General features: G+C 35.4%; 1 protein-coding gene across 2 annotated transcripts in view; it reads left to right on the forward strand.

The window, feature by feature from the left end:
- Positions 1-1964: 1964 nt before the first annotated feature.
- The window catches only part of Cdh12 (cadherin 12), a 785868-nt gene continuing 762704 nt past the window's right edge, over positions 1965-25128 (forward strand). For both annotated transcript variants that reach the window (XM_090332101.1, XM_090332100.1), the window contains exon 1: positions 1965-2264. The gene's annotated coding sequence lies outside the window, so the exon portion shown is untranslated. The remainder of the gene's footprint in view (positions 2265-25128) is intronic.

Below are 25128 nucleotides of genomic sequence, written 5' to 3' on the forward strand. Positions count from 1 at the left end.
TGATACTTACTGGTTTCAAACTGCAGGAGTTTTAATTGGCAGGACATAAAGACATATCTTCCTAGAGTCTGATATTACTAGTTTCAAACTGCAGGAGAATTAGTTGTGTGGGCATGAAGACATAGAGATATATTTAAGGCACCACTCATCAAAATGCTGATACAATAGGCTGGGAAAAAGTTTAAATATGTGCCTATTACACTAAGTTCTCATCTTTCATATTTTGGAGACCATATCTGAAGATCTTTCCAACCACAGAACAGCTATTTTGTGTTTAATGACTCACAGCCTGTGATTATTAGATTTCAAAAAATTAATACATTTATTTTAAATTGCTGAAAATGCAATGTTATGGCACTAAGTTCACCAATATGCATTTTCCTCCAGAAACTGTACACACTTAGCCTATGTAAAATGGCATGGGTACATGATGAGTTAATATAGCGTTAGTATGTACATGTACCTTTTACAGTGACACAGCATACAGTTGTGTAAATATATTTTTCTATGCCTCCTTCACATGATGGACAGGTAACAAAATTGTTTTGTTTGTAAAGTCTCCCCAAGCTATTTTAACTTGTCACGACACACAAAGCTTGGCTACACCAAATGCATCAAACTATTTGTATTACTTCAGTGGAACAAAAGAATTCAGAAGTACACATTAATTTCAGTCTTATTCAATGCTGACACTAAAAAGACATTATTATTTGTGCAATTGTTTGAGCTTCCAATCTGACTCATTTTTGTACATATTTTAAAAATCGCACTTAAACTGTACTCTCGAGATTATTTTCACTGCTGTAAATTGAATTATTATCTCAAGAATTGTTACACTCTTGATATATAAATGATAAAAACCCAAGTCTTTACAAAGGAAATAAATAATGCTCAAAGAATACTTGCTTAAGCAAAATTTTATGTAATGTATAATACTGCAACAATGAAATTCAAGAAAAGATCATCACAATAAGGCATGCATTTGGTTTGGGAAAATGGTTTCACTGTGTTCAAAAGTGAGGGTCTTCATTGCAACTTTTTGTTCCCATTAAAATACCTTACAAAGTTTCAAGTATTTATTAATAAAATCCCTTGTTACAAGAACTCAGTGCAAACTTTAAGCTGGCAAAGTGTAATCATTAAAGAACGAAAATAGGCAAATACAATGTGGTTCGTTTCTTGATCTTCATACCATATGGACCTCCTTGATTTTAGTTTTTGACTTTTTCTTATTATCAGTAATTAATTGGACTTTTGAGATTTCTACTGAGTGCATTCCTTTATGAGTACAACTTGTGTTTGGTGTGCTTATTTGACCAATGTTACTCCTTCCATTATTCTCCGCCTACTCCCCTAAAACTACCCATCCCCTCAAGTTACCTGGTCCCTGCAGGAACTTATTTAAACCAGCCTTAGAAGTAAAGGCTTGCCTATGATGCTCATTATCATCTCATCCTTGTCAGGTAAAGCTTCCTGAATGAGACAGTTTCCGTGTGAACAGACTTGAGTGTTTGGTTCCACACCATTAAAGAATCAACCTAGTCAATGAAGACAGCAGCCCACGTCCTTTGCCTCCAGACAGTTCGCTAATCCACCTTAGACCTGAGGCATTCACAGGCCACACCTGCAGATACAGACGCCCGTATCACTTTCTAGGTTGCCTCATCATCACCCACTCCGGAACCCCTTTAATATAGACTTCAGAGAAGTATGGATTCCTTCCATTCTTTCCCAGTATTGTACAAGGCACACCAGCAAGCAAGGGAAAGACCACGTAGGCTATGTTTCAAATACAGGATTCAATTACTTTCCACCACTGGAAGCTGTGTGGAAAGGCACGCCGAGCTTTGTTTTGAGGGCGGGGAAATGACAGGGAGGAATCCTGGGCCCCTATTGGCTCTCTGCTCTCCGCTGCAGCTGAGCTCCAGCCGCTCGGAGCGCATTATTGATCTGAAGGGTAAACGTGGAGGGAGCCACAGAGAGGGGTCCAGGCGTTTCTGAGAAGAGAGGCAGCCTCTTCCAGGAACAAAGTGGTGTCTACTGGTTCTTCGGCCCTGAAGAACCCTCTGTGAACCCAAAAGGACAACATGCAAAGCAGCGGGAAGCTACAGTGATTTAGAAAAGGGGGAGGTGGATACATAAATAAATACAAGAAGAGAAAAAGAGGCCGAGGAGTCTCACCTTCCCTCCGTGCAAGGCTGGGTTGTGAAGTCCTGTGACTGCTGTTTCCTGGGCCGTTCCTGCAGCTGCCTCTCCGCTGTCAGGTAAGGCTTCTTTCTCCAATTGAGATTGCATCCTGCGCTTGATGGCTTCGGGGCACACGCACCGAAATGCATGCATGATGGATAAAGTGATGCTTAGCTAGTCAGGAGCTGCAGCAGGCTTCACGCAGGTCTGGCATCTGAATCAGGAGCTTGAGAGTGGTATTGCTTTAGGAAACTTCAGTAAGTTCTAAACAAGTCTCTAGTCTCTAAAGCAGGGGAGGGAGAGAAACATTTAACTACAAATGCAAAGGAGGACCTCTGAATTGGCAAATGAAAATAAGTAGGTAGGTTTGACGTTCAACCGGTTATTTCATTCATATGGGATTTTAGTGGCACGTATTTTTTTTTACAACAAAATAAGTATTGTTTTATCTTTAAACATCTCTAAATAGCCGTCTCTTCACCCACTTTATTGATAACTGAAAAATGTTAAACTTCATTGTTCATCTCAGACACAATGAAAATGTCTTAATAACCTGTCCCTTGAGTGCATAGGGGTCTGAGCATCTACTCCAAAACTAAAATGGGACAAATGGAAGAAATAGACTCCAAAAATCAGCTAGGGGTTATATAATAGCACAAATTATGTTAATGTCATTAGCTACTTTAAGAAGGAGGAAGTCTATGTGACAGAAGACAGAATGAGGAAGAATCTTCCAAAGACATCTTCAGCATTTTGTAAATATTTTCTTACATTTAATACCCTTATTTATTTATTTTTTTGCACACAGTGGCTGCAGAAGCTCTGTACTTGAAGGTGATTAATGTCGTTTACAGACACATTTCTCTGTATTCTCTTGAGAGGCAGCTGACATACTTTTCTGCAGGCTTTGTAACCATTTCATGATTTTTCAGTTTCTCATCAGCTATTTTCAAGCTCATTCACAAACTTCTCAGCAAGAAAATCACCTTCCATGCTGAGAAATGAAAACTTAAGGTCTACTAAATCATGAATTATAAGTTTACAGCTCTAAATTACACAATAAATTACCCAAATCTGAAACATCTGACCATGTTAAGCAGGTATTAGATTTTGGAACTTTCCAGCACTATGATCAGATATAAAATTATTGTTTTTAAAGATAGAGATACACTCACTCAGAAGTATTGGTCCTCAACATCTCACTATTAAATTATCCTAGGAAATTTTAAATATAAATTTAACTTGTTTTTCAATAGTATCTGTAGATAGTAATTTAGCTCAGTAGATTGGTGCTGTTAATAGTTCATGATTCTTAGCAGAATTTCTCTTTTGAATTAAAAGCTGTTTTTTTCTCACAAGCCATATGCTGTTGATTGATAAATTGGTGGGATTTTTTGTTGTTTTTTCTTTTTGTTTTGAAATCACTAGGTACTCAGCTCAAATGCAGAGTAGGAACTTCCATTTAACTAGCTGGCCCATCTGCTTAGTCAGCAACAAGCTTAGGGATGCTCTGCAGGGAAGCTATTGGAGTTAAAAAAAAATCAGCTTCCACAGTACCTTGAAAATTCATTTTGTGAATATAACACATTTCCCCTTAATTAATAACACCTACTTCAAAGACTTATTTGCAAGACTAACCAGACAGCAAACTACTTTCTCAAACTAAATAAACAAATAAAGAAACAAACAAACAAAAAACCTCATTTGAGTTTTTCTGCTGTGTTTCACAATATCCAGTTGCTGTCTCTTCTTAACTTCTCCTGCTGTGTACCATTTCCAAGCGATAGGGGGAAATAGTCAAGCCAAGCTTCTTTCTCCAAGATCTCTCTCCCTCTACTGATTTGTTTAGGGATATGATCATTTTAAAGGATTCCCACAAAAGCATAGAGCTGGATTATGGTCAGCCAAGGGGGTCATTTGTAACACATACATAATGATAAGTATCCAACGTAGCAAATGTAGTACTTAGCTTATGGGGGATAAAACAACAACAACAAAAAATCAGTTAACCCTTCTTATGATCTACTCATCCTTCAACCTAACTGTATCATTTAAGTAGTACAGAGAACAAAACTGATCTTAAATTGAACCTGTTTTTTTTTTATTCTTTCTTTTTTTATGTTTTATTTTTTCATTTCATGCTATCCAGTATTTTGTCAGATTAGGCTGGAAGTAACAGTCAGTAACAGGAAAAAAAAATCAATCATTCTATGGTTGATAAGAATCTTATGTCATTGTGCCTTTTAAAATCTACTCTGTGGATGAACAAACTGTGAATACCCCCACTTAGTTTGGGATTTAAAATAATACTCTGTTTTCAAATCTCTGTCATTTAGATGTCATGTCATGTAATCTAGTTAATATCTGGAACAGGAAGACACAGTGATAACTTTCTTCAGGACTGAGTCATGTATTCATGCAAAAAAATACCAAACACAAAGACTTACTTAATAAAATGACTTAGTAATATTGTGATTTCAGGTATTTAATTTATATAAGACACTATTCTGTTTATTTCTAGATAATATATTACTGTTCAAAAGGAGTTATGTCCTATATCTCCATGCCATCATTATTACAATGATAAGCAACATTTAGTCTATAATATAATGTCCATTCATGATCTTATCTATACTACAATATAAGCAAAAGATGTCACTAATTGTTTAACATATTAACTTACAGTTTTCATGAGTATGTTCAATAAATATTGAAAAATTAATATGAATTAAACTACTTTATAAGGGGAAAAATTATGGGTGTTGCTAGAAACTTTCCTTTTATTTTAGTAATAAAGAATTAATAATTGAATAATTTAAAAATTATAGCATATACAAAATTTTAACTTTCAGCTTTAAGATAGTTGCAGTTTTTCCAAACTTGCTATGAAGAAAAGATGATACATCATAAACAAATGTTTAAAGGAAAAAAAATGTATTTGTTTATTCATGCAAATAAGTGCAATATGCTTGTGTAGAATATCATAATAAAGACTCAAAGTTAAAGTAAATGTTTTAGAATGATTTATACTATGGAGCAAGTGATATGTTTAGAATAGACTGAGAGTATGTTTTATAAAAGAATGAATAACAGATTGTTTTATCTAATATTATTCTTTGTATGAGATCTTCAATGGATGTTTCCAGAATTCATATTTATTTAATTTTGTCACTTCACAGAATAAATACCCATTCAATTATGACATAAAAACATATGTATACTGATTTACAAATTTAGCTTTAGTCAGGTTTTTGTTCCTCTATCATATTATAACTGTTGATTAAATTAAAGGTATGCTTCAGTTGCTATTTTTCATATTTTTTAACTTGTAGCCTTACTCTGTGAATATGTTGTGTAGAGCTCTATAATTAGATTCATATTACCTTGAACACAGACATGTATAATTTACAAAATGTGAAATTACCTTAATATATGTTAATTTTATGCATTTATAACTTAGTATAATATAGAGAGAAAGTGAAGAGAAATGCAGTAGAGAAATAAAGGACTTAAACATCAGCCCCTAAATGATAACTTCACATGGCTGAATAATGCATACCTAGTTTCAAGTCAAATAAGTAGCAGCACATTAGGTCACAGATTCTACATGCAGATTCATTAGCAAACTAAGATGCTAGTTTTATGTATGTGTGCATGCATCTTCACTATATAATTTCTCTATATACCTGTGTGTATATATATGTAAATATGTATAAGTCAATAGATTCTATAATACTAATTTTAAAGAAAATTGTGTTATTTCACAATTATTTAAAAAATTTCCCAATGAATAGAGATGAAACTCCTGATTCACTTAGTACCTGTCATGTCTTTCTCTGAAATGTGTAAGGTTAGAGTTGCATACAACCAAGTGCAGACAATGCCTGGACCAATAGATTAAGTGAAAATGTGGTCATTAGTATTTCTTATGTACTGAAATTTTCTTTTCAAGTTGAATTCAAAGCTGCTCTCAAGCTAAATACCTTCTTTTAAAAAACCCACTCATTTGGCAAGTATGCTCTCAAGGTTTGGATGTTTCTGGCATTGTGAAGAATCAATTAATTTTAGATTATCATGGTTTTGTTTTTGTTTTTGTTTTTTACCATTTTATTGGAAAGAGCTCAGAGGCAAAGAAATGATGAAGCTTTAGGATGACTGGAAACTCAAAGCTGGTGGATTAGTTGTGAATGGGGACACAACAGATGAATACAAGGTGGCATCTTTAGAAAGACATTGCTTATAAACAAAGAAGGAAATATGTGATGTATTGAGATATTTAAACAATTAAAATTATAGTATCCAAGGAATAAAAAATATGGAATTATAAAACATCATTATCTGAGGACTGATGGTTCACACTTGCTAATACAGCTATATGTGGGTCTCAGAATAGGAGGATTAAAATTATAGTCCATTCCACTAAGTGGAAGAAAATAGCCATACAGACATGGACCTTTCATCCCAAGAAGAATAGGAAGAAAAATTTATAAAAATTATTGGGTAAGTGTTCTACACATCAGAACTATAACTTTATCTCAAATATAGCCAGTGTCAAGAGGACCTGGAGGCATGGATGAGCCAGAGAGAATCTGCTTAACAAACCTGAGGCCTTGAACTCAAATACCAGTACTTGCCCTTCCCCCACAAGAAGTTATTAACCTTGAAAATGACATTACTATAGAATTTTCAGACAAAATGTTAATTATTTGATATCTCAACACCTATCAAAATAATCTATGAAATGGAAATTATTGTTAGGCAGTAAACAAACTGTGATACCATGTAATGTAGCCAAATAATATATTTACATGTATTTTTTGTGTGGGAGGTGATAATGGGGCTTGAACTCTGGGCCTCCGAGCTGTCTCTGAGATCTTCATCTCAAGGCTATGTACTACTGGGCTTGGGCATTTTCCCTGAGCTCTTTAGCTCAAGGTTACTGCCCTACCTACCCCTGAGCCACAGCCCCACTTCCTGTTTTCTAGTGATTAATTGGAGATAAGAATGTCTTGTTCTAAGGGACAGCAAAAGAGTTGAGAGATAGCATAATATACTAAGGACAACAATCACTCCTTATATGGCTTTTGTTTCTATATCCTGAAGGTCCTTTCATTTAGCATCATTATGTATGGCCTTATGTATCTAGGTTTTGTTCTTTTGTAAATCTCTGCTAGGAGAGCCCAAGGTTTCTAATCTCATATTGTTACAGTATTTCAGCTGGTTATCTGATATCTTGTGTATATGCATATTTGGTTATTTGATGTTGGATAGGGAAGGGAGGAAAAAAAGATGAGGGGCGGGGTGGGGGAAAGGAAATGGGGACCAAGGCATGAGAAAGGGTATCAATGTATGTGAAGTAATGCACCTTCTACCCGGTGAATATAATGTAACCCTTCTATTAATTACAATAAAAATGTATGAAAAAAAAAGTGTGTCTCATTCTTTTGTTCTTTAGTGCCCAGGCTGACTTTGAACCTCGATCCTCAGATCTCAGCCTCCTGACTAGATAGGATTACAGGTTTGAGCCACCATGCCCAGCTGCATATACTTTTTTTTTATTACATAGTTGATTAATTCTGAAAGCTAGATGAAATTGGTATTAATAGTTGTCATGCTTTCAATGAAAAATATTTAAGGTTCTCTTTCTTACAGGGAAGTGATGAACTGAAAATTTTCTTTCGTGTTTTTTCCCCTATTTATCCTGAATCTTGAGCTCATAGCCAAACACTGTTCCATGAATATGTGGATCATCCATTAGGGTTATAATTGACTTGAAAATGTCCGGTGACATCATTGCATCATATCAGAAATGGGTCACTCACTGGGTGTGGTGATGCTGGTGTAAGTAACCCTACTGTGCTTCCAGTAGAATAAAAGAGCACATTAAATGATGTAGGCTCAATAAGGTAAATAATGCTTGTGTTACTGCACTTTGCTTTCCCCACCCTGAGTTCTTATTGATATTTCACAGCATATTTGGCATATTTGTTTTCTTTAAGAAATATTCAGGGCCCGGAGTTGGGCCTAGTGATAGAGTGCTTGCCTAGCATGCATGAAGGTCCAGGTTCAATTCCTGGGTACCACATACACAGAAGAAAGCTGGAAATGGTGCGAGACTCAAGTGGTAGAGCTCTAGGATTGAGAAAGCCAAGGACAGTGCTCAGGCCCTTAGCTCAAGCCCAGGACTGGCAAAAAAAGAAAAAAAGAAAAAAAAGAAAAAAAGAAATATTCAAACAGGTAACTTATGAATCAAAAGAAGTGACCAAGAGTCATCTGACTGACACTATGACATCCAGACTTGTATGACCATTTTCCATATTTTCACAATGAGAATATTACCTGATAGCCCATTTCTCAGAAGGCATCTCTGCCATTAAGCAACACATTTCTTTACCTCACAGGTAAATGCCACCCTACGACTTTGAGACTCAGTATTGCTGAGAAGATCTGTTGTAAATGATTCCAAGCATGAGTTTGCAGAATAATTATAAACTGATATTTTACTGAAATCCACCCTTCCCTAATTGGCAGCAAGAGTACAGAATTTTGAAAGTGCTCTTGTCAAAGCATTAATATGATTACTTAGGGAAGCATGATATGACTGGAAAAAAATTGTGAATCAACAGTGCATCATAGGGCAATATGTCATTTCCTTCATTAGTTTCCAGGATTTGTGCTCAACTCCTTTCAAAACAGGCCTTGTCTAGTGTGTACAAGTGGAAGGAGAAAGGCTAGTAAAGAGAATGGAATAGAATAAGTTGAACACGCTAAATATATGTGAAATACATTGTGAAAATGGATCCATGAAGCTTGTTTGCATTGACCTGGGACAAGGATGTGGTAGGAGGGAAAACTGAGGGGATGAGTCTGAACAGAATACAGCCTGTACACACATTAACATTTCAAAATGAAATGGCTTTTTGTTGTTGTTGTTGTTTTCTTTTTGGTTTTTGTTGGTCTTGGGGCTTAAACTCTGGTCTGGTGGCTGTCCCTGGGCTCTGTAGCTCCAAGCTACTGCTCTATCACTTAGACTGACAGGGCAGTACTACTTCTGATTTTCTGGTGGTTAACTGGAGATAAGTGTCTTAAGGACTTTTATGCCCCCAGGCTGGCTTTCAACTAGGTTCCTCAGATCTCAGCCTACTGAGTAGCTAGAATTATAGGCATCAGCCACAGATACATGGCTTAAAAATGAAACCTCTTCATAAAACTAATTAATGCTAATAAAATGTGAGGAGAGGAAGAAAAAGGACAATTAGCAAAATGAATTTAAGAAAGAATTATAGCTTTTGAGATCACAATTGAATGTGGGTCAAGTAATCTAGCACATACAGTGTGTATGTGGGTGCATATTTATGCTAATACTATAAATTGTAGCAATAATATTAAAATATTCATTCTATAACCATTCAACAGTACACATCTTCATTTAATAAGCAATTTTGTATGCCTACAATTATGAAGTAATGAGAAAAAATAGCATAAAAGAAAGTGTTACATATGAGATTAAAGAAAAAGGCAATCTCTCTTGTTTGGATAAATTTAGAGCAATAAATATATTTAATTACAAATCTATACCTTTACCTCACATCCTTGTATCAAAATTCCAACCTGTTTTGTATCCCCACTTGAATATCTAGTAAACATTGAAACTTGTTCAGAACTATCTTAACTTGCTTGTCCTTGCCACAACATATTAGAATTATTCTAATATATTTACTATAGTCTCTTTGGATTATATAATGTATTAGACAATTTTATTTTACATGGCTAAAATCAAAATATCTGAGAAAAGAAATTTAAATTGAGAGTAGATTTATTTTGGAATTTGGTTTTTAAGTCTTCGTATTTTGACCAGGAGTTTATTAACTCGTAAGAAAGTTTCAGACAGTGTGAGATGAAGCAACATGGCTCACCCCAGGAGAGTAGCGAGAGAGAAAGCAGGGGGATGGGTACAGGAAGTTCCAAAATATCCTTTTCAAGAACATATTACTAGAGATTCTTACCTCCACTTGACACTAAAAGTTTCCTTCCTTTCCTTCCAAAAGTGCCACAGGCTGACAACAAGCCTTTAGCACATAGCCTTTGGGGAACATTTAAAATCCGAACCAAATTATTTATTCAGTAGTTCAAAACCTTCAAGATTACCTCTGAGATCTTCTTTCCACTCATCCAGGCTTTGAGGCTTCATTATGCAAATATATAGTGCTTTTTAATCTTTTCTGTTCTTAACTTTCTTCATTACATTTAGTCCAATCGCTACCTTCTCAGACCTAGATTGTGCCAAATTCTATAAAGAACTTTTTGTTCCTACTTTTACACACACACACACACACACACACACACACACACACACACACACACTGAGTAGTATAGTGTAAACCCTCCTGTATCACCATCCAAGGACTCTCTGAGGCTTGTAGCTAAAACCCTGGCAGAACTTTAATTTACTTCAAATAAATCTTGGTTTAATTGTCATTATGTCACATTCTCTACCCACTATAAACAATACACCTTTTCCTAGAAAATCTGTACTTTATCCAACTTCAGTTTTCTGTCAATAGGCTACACTGTTAATGACAGCAAATAACGACGCATGCCATTATTTAAATGGACAGTATTTTCAAATTTATGTTGTGAAAGTGATGCACATTCAATAAAATCTGTTCTGTGAACTTAAACTGGATCTTTTCCAGTAATGTGAAGAATCTCTCTTGGGAAGTGACTTTGGAAGGAAGAGAGGACTTTTCACCACAGCTCCTAGCTGTCTGTGGGAGCAGGAATTAAACAACCAACGCTGTACTTTGTACTGCTGGCTAAGCTGCGATGTTTGGGTAGGAATTCAGCAGTTAAGTCAAATCTATTTACAGGTCTGGGAGTATGGCCTAGTGGTAGAGTGCTTTCCCAGTATGCACAAAGCCATAGGTTCCATTCCTCAGTACCACAAACACAGAAAAAGCCAGAAATGAGGCCATGGCTCAAGTAGTAGAGTGCTAGTTTGAAAAAGCCTAATCCCTGAGTTCAAGATGTAGGACTGGCAAAAAAAAAAAAAAAAAAAAAAAAAGCTTCTTTATGTTTGATTTACTGAGAGGTAAGAGCATCACCAGTTTAAAAGTATGTGTTGTAGTCATATGTACTCCAAAAATAAAATGAAAGTCCCAAGAAGTCTCAGGAGGGTCCATATTTAGTAGGCAGGTTTCTCTAGAACTTTGGCAATTCCATCAGCTCCCAAAAAAGTTCTTTTAAATAATATTTGGCACCTACAAGCCCTCAGTGAGCATTTCTTGATTAAATAAGTGAAGGAATAAATATAGATATATCAATTCAGTGAAGGAATAAATATAGGTATATCAATTCACCTAAATATCCATATGCAGGTAAAAAAGAATTTGAAAAATTTATATCATATATTTGTTTATCATTATGTATGTACCCAATATTTAATGGAAAACTGTAAGAAATGTCTTTATTTCAAATATAAGGCAGAATAATTTGTATGAATTCTTGTGATCTGCAAGAGTCAATACTGTCTCTTTGTCTAATACCTTTAAATCCTTGCGATTTTTACAATTAAAATAAAACTCCCAGAATACACAGAAAAAAATGGTAAGAATTCCTTTAAAGGTTTGTCTTAATTGCCTTTGAAATTCAGGTTTGTATTTTTTTTTTTTTATCTGACAAGAAGAGAGGAGATTCAGAATTAACACCTGGACTTGAGTCTCTGCAAAGTCCCGAATTCTTAAAGTAGCAATTAAATGGTTTAATCTTAAAATCCTCTAAGGTTTAATTCAGTAGCTTTCTTCACAAGGCCATTGCTAATTCTTCCTGAATAGCTGCTGCTTTTAACTGCACTGCCTTAATTTGAACAGTATTCGAAATTCCATTCTCCCTAATGGAGTTAATTGCATTATAAAAGTCAGCTTAGAGTGGAAACTTATTTCCTCTTGAGGAGTATCTCTCTATAGAGTCCTTTCTTCCTTTCAACTTGACACTATGCACATTTATGCAGGATAATATCATGACGTAGGGTCCTCCTGTTAAAATCCACTTTCAAAGAACATTCTTTAAAATATTAGTGTACACACCAAAGCCTGTTAGCTCTCTAAAGTGCCTACAATTCTGTACATGCTCAGGCCCTCTAGTCTAATAGACTCTAAGTCCTTGGAACATTAACAAATCTCTGAGCTTTTAAACAGGCAGTGACCTATTCATTTAGATGGCTGCTTCAATAAAGCAAAGGCACACTTAGGTTAATAACGGATCATGGAACTGTTTGATTTGCAGTGAGCTAAGTTGCCCATTATCTTAACATTCATGTGGGTCATGTAATCATGTCCAAATGAATCGGCCTTCTTTCCTGGTTACTGTATATTTCCAAGTTATTACAAGAAACCCAGAGTATAAATCCATGAAGCCTTCTGCCTAAAAACCTGTAGATATTTCCAACAGCTTGGAATTTCGGCTTACTGAAATTCCTTGTAAAAATAACAAATGTTTACTCAGAGTTCATGTGGGCATTTTTGTTTTGTTTTGTTTGTTTGCTTGTTTTTTGGCCAGTTCTGGGCTTGGGCTCAGGGCTTGAGCGCTGTCCTTGAACTTTCTCAAGGCTAGAACTCTACCACTTGAGCCTCAGCACCACTTCCAGCTTTTTTTCTATATATGTGGCACCTAGGAATCGAACCCAGGTCTTCCTGCATGCTAAGCAAGCACTCTACCTCTAGGCCACACTCCAGGCCCCCCATCTGGGCATTTTTAAGTCCTCTCTTCCAGTCTGTTTTCCAAAGTGACTCCACCGTTTTGTATTGTTTCCAGAGTGGATGAGTGCTTGTATCAGATGCTGAATCTTTGGAACAGAATGGCAGTCTGTCTTTGTGTCTATCACCTCTTCAACTTGATGTTTGTTCTTTCTTTCTTTTGTTGATGAAGACCTCAGAACCTATGGGTAGTTTCGCTACAACTAAGTATCTTTCTAAATTTATGCCCATTTATAATTCACATTTTTCTTCACATGCACATGTGGATATGCATATATGTACATATGTGCACATATATTTGTGCATATATGTAAGTTCATATACACATACATATACAAACACATATATACATGTACCTACCCATCTCCATATATATTAGGCAGAACTGAAATAATGGCAATCCATTTATCATATTTTAAAAATTTTACATCACTTACTATTGCCATAACCAGCAACTAGTCTCCTATATAGCATGGAATTATTTATTTTACATTTCTTTTCTCAAATATCTTGTAAACCCTTTACTGTGATTCATGCATATTGGGCAGAGTTTAAAAAAGAGGAAAATACACTAGGAGGGTTTTTTTTTCTAAAGAACTTCCATGATGATTTTTCTATTTACATTTAATAATGCACATTTGTGTTTACAAAACATTTTTACAACGCTCTCATATTTTCACAGTACAGTGTATACATATGTATGTATACACACATATAATCAAATTCTGTCTGCATAATTACACAGGCACACAGGCACACACACACACAAATGTACTATGAAGTGAAATTTCTTCATAAGATCTCTAAAGATAGCTAAATGCTTCTCATAGATGACAATAAATGTTTTGGGCATTCATCCTTTTTGAAAATGAAATACTTCCATTTCATAGTGACACCTGTGCAGTATGAATGACTGGAGGAAAACAACTTCATTTATTCTCACTGTACCAACTGCAGTGGAGAGATGACAGCTTGGGTAGGTGAAGAATAGTGAGGGCCTCTGAATTTGATGCTAATTTCACAGCACTTCAGAGAAAGAGAACACTGTGCCATGTTCCTGATCTCTAAGTGCATTTATTTAAAGATGGACCATTAGTTCAAGTCAATACTGAGAACTGGTAAGTTATGAGTGCTTTTACAAATAGAATTGGGGAAAAATTTCCCCAGTATTGTGGATTCACAGAGAATTATCATGAAAAATTATTATATTTTGCTTTCTAGTCACAAAGCTAAGATTAATAACTTTAACTGGGAGCCAAGATATTTTCATTAATGGTCACTTAACCAATTTTTGTAAATGGATTTACTCTCCCATTCTTTAATGCCAAGAAAAGTTTCAGACTCTGAAAATAAAAACATAATTTTAGGATGGAAAGATAGAGCCAGGTTTATCTTTAAAAAAATAAAAAGCTTCTCCCACAGAACTGTTCATTTTTCTGATGGAAATTAAGAAAAGCAAAATGCTACAAAATGCATGAAAGCATTTCCTATTTTCCTTTGCCTCATTATTCATTGTTTAAAATAGGTTTAGAGAATTATCCTTATGGAATATACCCTGATGAAAGCTATTTGTTTCGGTTAGTAATGGAAAAAAAATCAAATACTCTTAGTCTCCATTACTGTAATCCCATGCTAACAATACACATTTAACATTTCCAGTTTTAGTGTATAATTTCATATTTATTTTGGCTACCCAAGTCCCTCTTATTTTGTACTTTAGAAATACTTCACTTGCTTTTGATTCATAGGGATTCCTTTGCATGTAATGTCTTCTAATTAGTATCCCATTTCCAGACAGTTATTTCACTTTAGCATAAACTTCTGACCATTAGTTCTATCTGCTAGGATGGATGACATCACAGAAGTCTCTTGTAAAACCTTTCAAGAGCCCAGTCTTCCATGTCCAGCCTCACACTGTGGTGTACAACTCTCACTCAACTCTACCTTCATCAGTGGAGTTGCACATTTTTTTTCCAATGTGTTGCACAGTTTTCATCTTGGTTGTGTGTGTATATATACAGATGGTGCCTGACTTAGGATGGCTTGGTGCATGCCTTGTTTTTTTTGTTTGTTTGTTTGTTTTTACTTTAGAATGGTGTGAAAACTATACTTATTCCGTAGCAATTGTACTTTGAATTAAGAATGTGATCTTTTCTTTAATTGTGAAGCACCATATTCTCAATGACATTGCCTTATCATTGTCAAACCCTATATTTTAGCAAGCCCTGTAATCGTAAATGTTATCAACCAGCACCCTGGAGTGTACTAGATCACTTCTCTAGAAGATTCCACAACTTAGGTGTAGTGCATAAGTTGTTTTTCTTTAACTTACAATTATAATGACCCTGACAAATAGAAATCTCTTCAATGTAGATGAGCATCTATAATAAATTTAGTTATCTACAAATTCAAATATTTTGGAGACTTCATATTTGTACTACTCATTTCAAATCACATATGCATTCTTTCAAGGAAAGCATATGGAGACAAAGTTTAATCTAAGAAATAACTATTAAGAGTTTGCTTTGAGCACCATTACTGTTTCAGTTCTATAGCCAGTATGATTTTATTTTCTCCCTAACTTATTGTCTTTTGTAATGTATTTATATTTTGTGTGATATATTTTTATTTTCCTTGGCTGGTACAGGGACTTGAACTCAAGGGCCTCTCCTCAGGGGGGTTAATCTTGCTCCCTAATGAGTTGCACTCTGTTACTAGTTATTGTGGACATAAAATTACCTATGACTTTGGGAAGTTAAGAAAAAAATAGAACTTTTCTCTCTGGGCTGGAATTAGAACTGTGGTTCTCTTGGTCTCAACTTTCTGAGTAGCTATCATTACAGATGTGAACAATCAACATCCACATTGATGTATGTGGTTATCCTCTCATACTTGCAAAGGATTGTTATTTGAAGTATATTTTCATATTTTATTATCACATGCTATTGATATGTTCAAAATCTTTTACACCTTACACATTTTTCTTTCCACTAACCTCCTAGAAATATCTGCCCACCCCAACAGTTTCCTGTTATTATTTTTTTCTCCCAAAGAACCCTTGGCAACTTATAAATGAATGAATATTTGGAAGACTATTCATTGTGCTCAATTTTCTTAGTGACTATTTGAATCAGTTTTTCCCAGTCCTCCTTAATACTATTTTTAAACTTAGAGTTTCAAATGGACACATGCTTTTATTTCTACTTCTTATCTTACTAGCAATCCATTCTCAATTTTGTTTGTAGGCTTTTTCCCCTACAACCGACTTAGTTTCCTTCTTTCTCCACCCACAACCGTGGTGGTTTCATCCAACTTCATAGTTCTAAACACCATATGCTGAAAATTCCAAAATACATATTTCTAAGCTCAGAGCTCCTTAAATCTAATCTGTATCCAAATGCCTCATTTGGCAAGAATGACTTAGATTCTTGATAGACATGTCATATTCACATGTCCAAGATGTGTTTTTGGCCTTCCCTCATGAATTCCTACAGATTCATTATTTATATTGATAACAACTTCATCTTCAAAGCTATTAAAGTTGAAACCTCTTATTCAATTCTCTTATATCCTCCTTTTGAGGAGGATATAACTAATCTTCCTGGAAACCATGTTGTATTTACATAAAAATAATTTATAAGATCTTACAGCCCCTATTAGATCATAGTTGCCATTATAATCCTAGGAGAATTGATCACTTATCTGAATTACTTATTTTATTTTTTTAAATTAACCACAAGGGCATACCTCAAATCTCTCAGACTACAAGTGGTGAATTCCTAGTTTATTTAGGAGTTACGTGAGGGAGAATAAGTTTATGAGTATCTATCTATCTCTCCATCCATCATATCATATACCTGTCTATCATCTACTTACATCCATATCCACCTACCATTTATTTATCAATTATCTCTCCTTTCTCTTCTTTTCCTGTTCCTCTTGTTCATTACTTCTCTCTTTGGTATGTACGAGGTTTATTCTAGTACTTTATGTCACTTATCTTTAAGCAGAATAGTATTAACCAGGTACCCATTTGGCTACCTGACTTCAAATATTTTCTCAGATCTTACCTATTCTAATTTTACAAATCATGGGATATTCTAAGAATATAAAATGATAAAAATGATTATATGGTGTTATGCTTTCTTTCTTTTTTTCTTTCTTTCTTTCTTTTTTTGTCAGTTGTGTGAATTAAACTCTGGGTCTGGGCAGTGTCCCTGAAGCTCTTCAGTTCAAGGCCACCACCTTATCCTTTGTGCCACAGGGCCTCTTCCAGTATTGTGGTGGTTAATTGGAGATAAAAGTCTTGTGGTCTTTAGTGCCCCTGCTGGCTTTAAACCATGATCCTCAGATCTCAACCTCTTGAGTGGCTAGGATTACAAGCTTGAGCCACTGTGTCTTGCTTCTGCATTCCTTTTTCTTTCTTTCTTTCTTTCTTTCTTTCTTTCTTCCTCCTCCTCCTCCTCTTCCTCCTCCTCCTCCTCCTCCTCTTCCTCCTCCTCCTCCTCCTCCTTCTCCTCTTCTTCTTCTTCTTCTTCTTCTTCTTCTTCTTCTTCTTCTTCTTCTTCTTCTTCTTCTTCTTCTTCTTCTTCTTCTTAAATGATTTTTACATCATATTTTAAATGACAAGTTTAACATACAAGTGTTCAAGGAGGGAATCTCTATTTACAATCACTGGGACTTAGTATTTAGAACTTAATCACAATTAGGCTAAGGGTTTGTATGTCATAGAAACATTAATTTATGAAATAAAACATTATGCCTATAGAGTCATAGGTTTTACGTCTATATAGTTATGTTTGTATTTCCATTACCATGTCCATAGCTTTGGGTATGCAGTTATTGAGTCCTCCCTCTTGTACTCTTTGTTCTTCAATTTTTTTTTTGGGGGGGGGTCTTGGGGCTTGAACTTGGCCTGGGCTCTATACCTGAGCTCTTCAGCTCAAGGTAACCACCCTACCCTGGAGCCAAGACCCATGTCCCATTTTCTAAAGGTTAACTGGAGATAAGAGTCTCAGGTCCTTTTGTGCCTGGCTGGCTTTGAACTCTGATCCTTAGATCTCAGCCTCCTGAGTAGCTAGGATTACAGGCATGCATGAGCCACTGGGCTCGGTCTGCATTCCTTTTTCTATACTATTATTTATTTTCCTTTAGCTTTTCTGTAATGTATATATAAAGAATAAGGGTCTTTGTATATTGTGTTTTGTTTTGTTTTGCTCTGGTTTGGTTTGGTTTGCCACTTCTGAGGCTTGAACTCAGGACCTGTGTGCCCTGTCTGAACCAGTTGGTGCTCAATGTTAGCCCTCTACCATTTGACCAACAGTATCACTTCTAGCTTATCCTGAATAGTTTACTGAAAATAGGAATCAGACTTTCCTGCCTGGGTTGGGAAATCAACTGTGATCCCCTCAGCTTGGTGTGTAGTTAGGATTACAGATTTGAGCCACTGGAGACTGGATTCTTCTGTACTCTTATACACCTCAAGAAAGTCAAACAATGACAAGGAAAATATCAACTTGCATTAAATTTGTAAAATAAATGATATCAGTACATTCATCAACAAATTATGGAAATTTCCTTGTAATAGTTTTGTGTGATTTAGGCATGTATTCACTCTCATCTTTATAATATCAAAAATGATATATCATCTTATTTATTGATGGATAACAATAAAAATGTAATTGGTCTTCAGAACTGTGAATGGAACATCTGTAATAGTTACCATGTTCCAGTTTGTTCTTTGTATTTCACAGCTTGATTCACATAAAATTATTTTTTTTTCTTTTTCTACCTTCCTCCTCCTCCTCCTCCTCCTCCTCCTCCTCCTCCTCCTCCTCCTCCTCCTCCTCCTCCTCCTCCTCCTCCTCTTCTTCTTCTTCTTCTTCTTCTTCTTCTTCTTCTTCTTCTTCTTCTTCTTCTTCTTCTTCTTCTTCTTCTTCTTCTTCGTCTCCTCCGTCTCTGTCTCCTCTGTCTCTGTCTCCTCCTCCTCCTCCTCTTCCTCCTCCTCCTCCTTCTTCTTCTTTTCTGCCTCCTCCTTCTCTTCCTCATCTTCCTCCTCCTCCTCCCTCTTCCTTCTCCATCTTCTTTATGTGGGTCATGGCGCTTGAACTCTGGCCTAAGGCCCTGTTTCTAAGCTCTTCAGCTCAATGTGAGTGCAAGCTACTTTGAGCCACAGTGCCACTTCCAGTTATCTGGTGGTCAATTGTAGGTAACGGAATCAGGGAGATTTCATTCCCAGTCTGAGTTTGAACTGTGATCCTCAGATCTAAGCTCCTGATTAGCTACAATTATGGGTGCCCAACACATTTTTGTTTCTTAATTTACTTTCCCAATGATAATAGAGAATTAACATGAAACTGCCTATTCTGTTTACATGCAGCAAATATTTATTTCTATAGTGTATTTTCTATAAATATTTAGCGATTTAAAGGCCAAAGGAAAAATTTGAACCTCTGTAGAAATCAGGGTCCACTTATATTTCTATGAAAATTACTAATTTAACTATTTTTGAAAATGATAACTTTTCAGTCAAGTCATATCAAGTTTAAAAATATGAACATATAAAAATATGAATACATACAATTATATTTTGAGGGAGAAAGAGAAGGGAATTGAAAAAGAAAGGGAGAGAATACAATAAATTTTGTTTCTGATGTTGTATGATAAACTTTGTTTCTGATGTTGTATGTGTACAATTTAAAAATTTTGCATTTATTTTGTGCATGAAATATTTTTCTATTGTAACACAAAGATCTATTATTAAAAGGTGGGGAAAAGGTATAAAAGAGAGACTTCTCTGAAGAGCAAGTAAGAACGACCAATTGACACATGAAGAAATGCTGGACATCTCTAGCCATAAAAGAAATGCAAATCAAAACTTTTTGAGATTCTACCTCACCCCAGATAGAATAGCCATTATCAAGAAATCTAATAACAGCAGCTGAAGATAGGGATGTGGCCACAAGGGATCACTACTACACTGTTGATGAGAGTGTAAACTTATTCAACCACTCTGGAAAACAGTATGGTGATTCCTCAAAAGACTAAACATAGAGCTCCCCTATGACCTAGCAATCCCACTCCTGGGCATTTACCTAAATGTCTAGAAACAAGGACATACTAAAGCTACTAACACAATTATGTCCATTGCAGCATTGTTTATCATAGCTAAGATATGGAACCAATCCAGATGCCCCTCAGTAGATGAACTGATCAACAAACTTTCGTATTTATACACAATGAAATTCTATGCTGCCCCCGGAAAGAATGGCATTGTCCCATTCATAATAAAATGGAAGCATTTGGAAATAATCACATTAAGTGAAATAAGCTAGACCCAAACAACACAGGAAGCATGATTTCCCTCATTTGTAATAATTAGTATGCATCAAGGATTTTTCTACCTGAGGAGCACAGTAGCTCAAAAGCTGTGTGCATATGGTCATATAAGATGAAGCTAAGTGAAATGAACTCTAGGATAGGGAGTTGTTTTTAAATGTACTATGTGAACTTATTTCTTTACTCTTTTTTTCCCCTTATGGTTTATTCTCTCTAGCTGCTGTATCTGACTTAGACCACTTTGGTACCTGCTGTATTGTATATACATTTACTTGTTTCTGAATCATGGGAGGGAAGGGGACAAAAGAAAATGATGAGACAAAGGATAAACAACAATATTCACAAGACAATGTGTTAAAAATAATCTTTACAACTTGGGAGCTGGTTGGGGGAGGGAAAGTAGGAGAAGAAAGTTGGGAAGGGGTAACAATGTACTAGAAACTATGTACTTACTACCTTATGAATGTAACTGTAATTCCTCTATACATCACCCTGGTAATAAAATAGAAAAGATTTCTTATACAGAAAAATAGAAAGTAAAAAAATCAACTGTATGCATATATATATACATATATGTATAAATAAAATTCTATTAACAAAACTTTGCTACCATCATCTCCAAACAATAATAGCAGCTTTAACTTTTAGACTGCTACAAAGATGAAATAGGTGTTTTGAAAAATGTTTATTACCTTTAGATCTGTGTTGCATTATATTTCCTTATTGAAAGGTTATGCTATTATTTTTAATCTTTTGAAAATTTCCACTGAATCATTACTTTGGGAAGGCTTGAGTATGGAAGTAGAATCCATGTAATTTTGTGAGATTAAGCAAGTTATTTTCACAGCAATGAATGCAAATGACAATAAACTGAAGGAATGCAGATTTGGAAACCTAAGACTGAGCATAGCGAAGTGACTGCTGCTTGTCCTGGTTTAATATTTGTTTGGGAAATAAGTCCATCCTGGAAGCTAAACATGTAGAGTCACTAACTTGGAAGACCAAGACCCCATTGCTCATTCAGCTTTAATGAACACTTGCTTTGTGGGTCTGCAAACAAAACCCAAACATGAGGTTAGATAGTGATGAAAGATCCCAGGGCCAGTCCTCAGGAATTACAAATGGATGGGCTGAATCAATGCTTATCCAGAAAAAGAACAAAGCATATCTGTCTTGATGTCTGCCTGTCAAATATCTCTCCACCAATACTTTTTCACAATATCTTCTACTTCTTCATTCCTACCTTTGCACTGTATTCCAGGTGACTTCCGGTCAATTTTCATCAACAATTAGCTGGAAGAAAACACAATATGAATTATACACCTATAGTAGAACTGACAAGGGAGTGACTTTTATTTCACATTTTATCATCACTCAGCACAACTCTTCTCACAATATGACTTCTGTTTCCTCTACAATGATCAATTTGGGGTTCAAAATTTATTGCAGTTTCTATGTAGATTATATTAATGTTTAATAATATTTAATCATTGTATTTCTTACTCCATTGTCTGTAATACCTCAATCAATAATCAGAATCCAATAGCAATAAATGTTGTATTTGGATATGTATTGAAATACTGTGATACTTTCCATGTCTTCATAATAACATAGTTGCCTGAGTAGCATATTGATAACCTCATGATACTTCACTTCAGTCTGTGTGTAATGCAAATTAACAGATGATACTGGTCTATGTAATGGATTTCTTCAAAGTGTGTATGTATTTGGTGACATATATTGAATTGATATTTTAAGAATATATAATTTTTATTTTATATTTCACTTAGTTTATATGTTTTTTTATGGATGCCAGAACTTTTTTATTGTTGGGGTGATGTATAGAGGGGTTACGATTACATTGGTTTAGGTAGTGGATACATTACTTCTTGAATATTGATACCCCTCCCCATACTTTTCTCCCAGTCTCTCTCAATCCCCTCCCATTCTGTTTGTTTTCCCCCTTCCCTTCCCTGTTTCAAATAAACATATAACCTTCTTGTTCTTTGGGGGGAGGGCTTAAGGACATAAATTTATTTTTACTATATATTGCCAGTTACAGTGGCTTACATGTTATTTCTATCCATGAGTAGATTTGCGTATTATGTTGCTTGTAATAGTTTTCCTCTTCTGTGATTTTAAATACAATATATAAGCTGTTCTATGGTAAATAGTGCTGCAATGAACATTGCTGTGCTAGTGGATTTAGTTATGTCCTTGTTTCTGGATTATTGGGTAAATGCCTAGTAGTGGAATTGCTGGGTCATAGGGGAGCACTATGTTGAGTCTTTTGAGGAACTGCCATACTGCGTTCCATACTGGTTGAACGAGTTTGCACTCCCACCAACAGTGTAATAGTGGTCCCTCCTGGCTACATCCGCTCCAGTATCTATTGTTATTAGATCATGGCCATTCTAACTGGAGTGAGGAAGAATCTTAGAGTTGCTTTGATTTGCATTTCTTTTATGGCCAGAGATGTCAAGCATTTCTTCATGTGTCTATAGGCCATTCTTATTTCTTCTTCAGAGAAGACTCTTTAAGTCTTTGGCCCATCTTGAGATTACTTTTGGAGTGATCAATTTTTTGAGCTGTTGATATATTTTAGATATGAGGCCTTTGTCTGTTGTATGGTTGGTGAAGATCTTCTCCCATTCTGTAGGCTTTCTAGTTAGTTTACTAGGTATATCCTTTGCAATGCAGAATCTCTGCAATATAATGCAGTCCTACTTATCCAGACTTTCTCTGATTTGTTGTGTTTCTGGGTCATTATTAAGAAAGTTTTGACCTGTGCCAAGGAGGCCTAGTGTAATCTATTCCTTCCTGTAAAGTTTTTAGTGTATCTGCTTTTACCTCTAGGTTTTGATCCATTTGGAGTTAATCCTGGTGCAGGATGACAAAGAAAGTTCCAACTTAAGTTTTCTGTAGGTGTTTAACCAGTTCTGCAAGAACCAGTTGTTAAAAGGCTTTCTTCCATTCTATTTTTCATTTTTTTATTGTAATTATTAGGATTACATTATATTCACCAAGAAGATGCCTTACTTCACAAACATTGATACTCTTCCTCATGTCTTGGTCCCCATTTCCTTCCCCCCACCCCCACTCCTCATCTTGTTTTTCCCCTTCCCTATCCTATTTCAAATAACCAAATATGCATATATACAATATATCGGATAACAAGGTGAAATACTATAACAATATGAGATAGCCAAAGGACAGCAAAAGAGATGAGAGATAACATAGTACATTAAAGACAACAATCACTCACTATATGGCCTTTGTTTCTATATCATGGAGGTCCTTTTATTTAGCGGTGTCATACTACATGGCCTTATGTATCTAGGATTTGCTCTACTGTAAATCTCTGCTAGGAGAGCCCACGGTTTCTACTGGTTATAACAAATGAGGTGAACCATTGAGCCTATGTTTCTTTGAGTCTGGCTTACTCCACTTAGTATGATTTTATCTAAGTCTTTCCATTTCCTTACAAATGAGGCAATGTCATTCTTTCTGACAGCAGCATAGAATTCCATTGTGTATAAATACCACACCTTGTTGATCCACTCATCAACTGAGGGGCATCTGGGTTGGTTCCATATCTTTGCTATGGTAAGTAGTGCTGCAATAAATATTTATTTTTTTGGCTCCCTTATCAAAGATTAGTTGGCCATAGGTCTGTGGGTTAATATCTGGATCCTCAGCTCTATTCCATTGGTCTTCAGACCTGTTCTTGTTCCAGTACCAAGCTGTTTTGGTCACTATAGCTCTGTAATAGAGTCTAAAGTTTGGTATTGAAATTCCTCCTGACATCCCCCCATTTGTAAGGAAATCAGAAGACTTAGAAAAAATCATATTAAGTGAAGTAAGCTAGACTCAAAGGAACATAGACTCAATGGTTTTCCTCATTTGTCATAACCAGGAGAAACTTTGAGCTCTCCTAGCAGAGATTTACAGTAGAGCAAAACCTAGGTACATAAGGCCATATAGTATGAAACTAAATGAAAGGACCTCCAAAATATAGAAACAAAAGCCATATAATGATTGTTGTCCTTAATGTACTATGTTATCTCTCATTTCTTTTGCTTTCCTTTGGCTCATATTGTTATAGTATTTCATCTTCTTATCTGATATATGCGCATTTGGTTATTTGAAATCAGATAGGGAAGGGGAGGGGAACAAGATGAGGGGCAGGGGTGGAGAGAGGGAAATGGGGACCAAGACATGAGAAAGGGTATCAATGTTTGTGAGGTAATGCGCCTTCTGTCTGGTGAATATAATGTAACCATTTAATAATTACAATAAAGTATATGAAAAAAGCTGTTCTAAAATTACACATATAATAAGAAAGAATAACAAGGTCTATGTCTTTGTAAAATTCGGAATAATTTATAAACCTTGAGTTGCATATTTTTCTAAACTGAAAGAGCTATCAAAATTTAGATAAGGTATTTAGGCCAGGTTCCAATCACGCGAGCCTGTACTCTTACCTACGTACTTGACTGAGATCTAACAATGGCAGTTTAAACCAACCCAGGCAGAAAAGTCCTTCAGATTCTTATCTCCAATTACCCACTCTAAGACATTAAGAAAATGACATTTATTCATGGAACAGAGTAAGTTTATGAGATGTATAGTCATTCATATTATTCAGAACTTTCTACAATTGAACTATTGCAGGTTTTTGGAAAGAATCAAGTTTAACTATTTATCCTTTGCCAAACTATATGACAATCCCACACTTTCGTTTTTCTGCTAATTTTTATTACTTAAAGTTGAATATCTACTCAAATAAAATTGCAGTCTGCATTGGGATTTAGGAGTATAAACAAATAAAAGCTCCCCTGATTTTTCT

The sequence above is a fragment of the Megascapheus bottae genome, chromosome 4 (assembly GCF_031878675.1).
Source record: "Megascapheus bottae isolate mThoBot1 chromosome 4, mThoBot2.hap1, whole genome shotgun sequence".
Taxonomy (NCBI): Eukaryota; Metazoa; Chordata; class Mammalia; order Rodentia; family Geomyidae; genus Megascapheus; species Megascapheus bottae.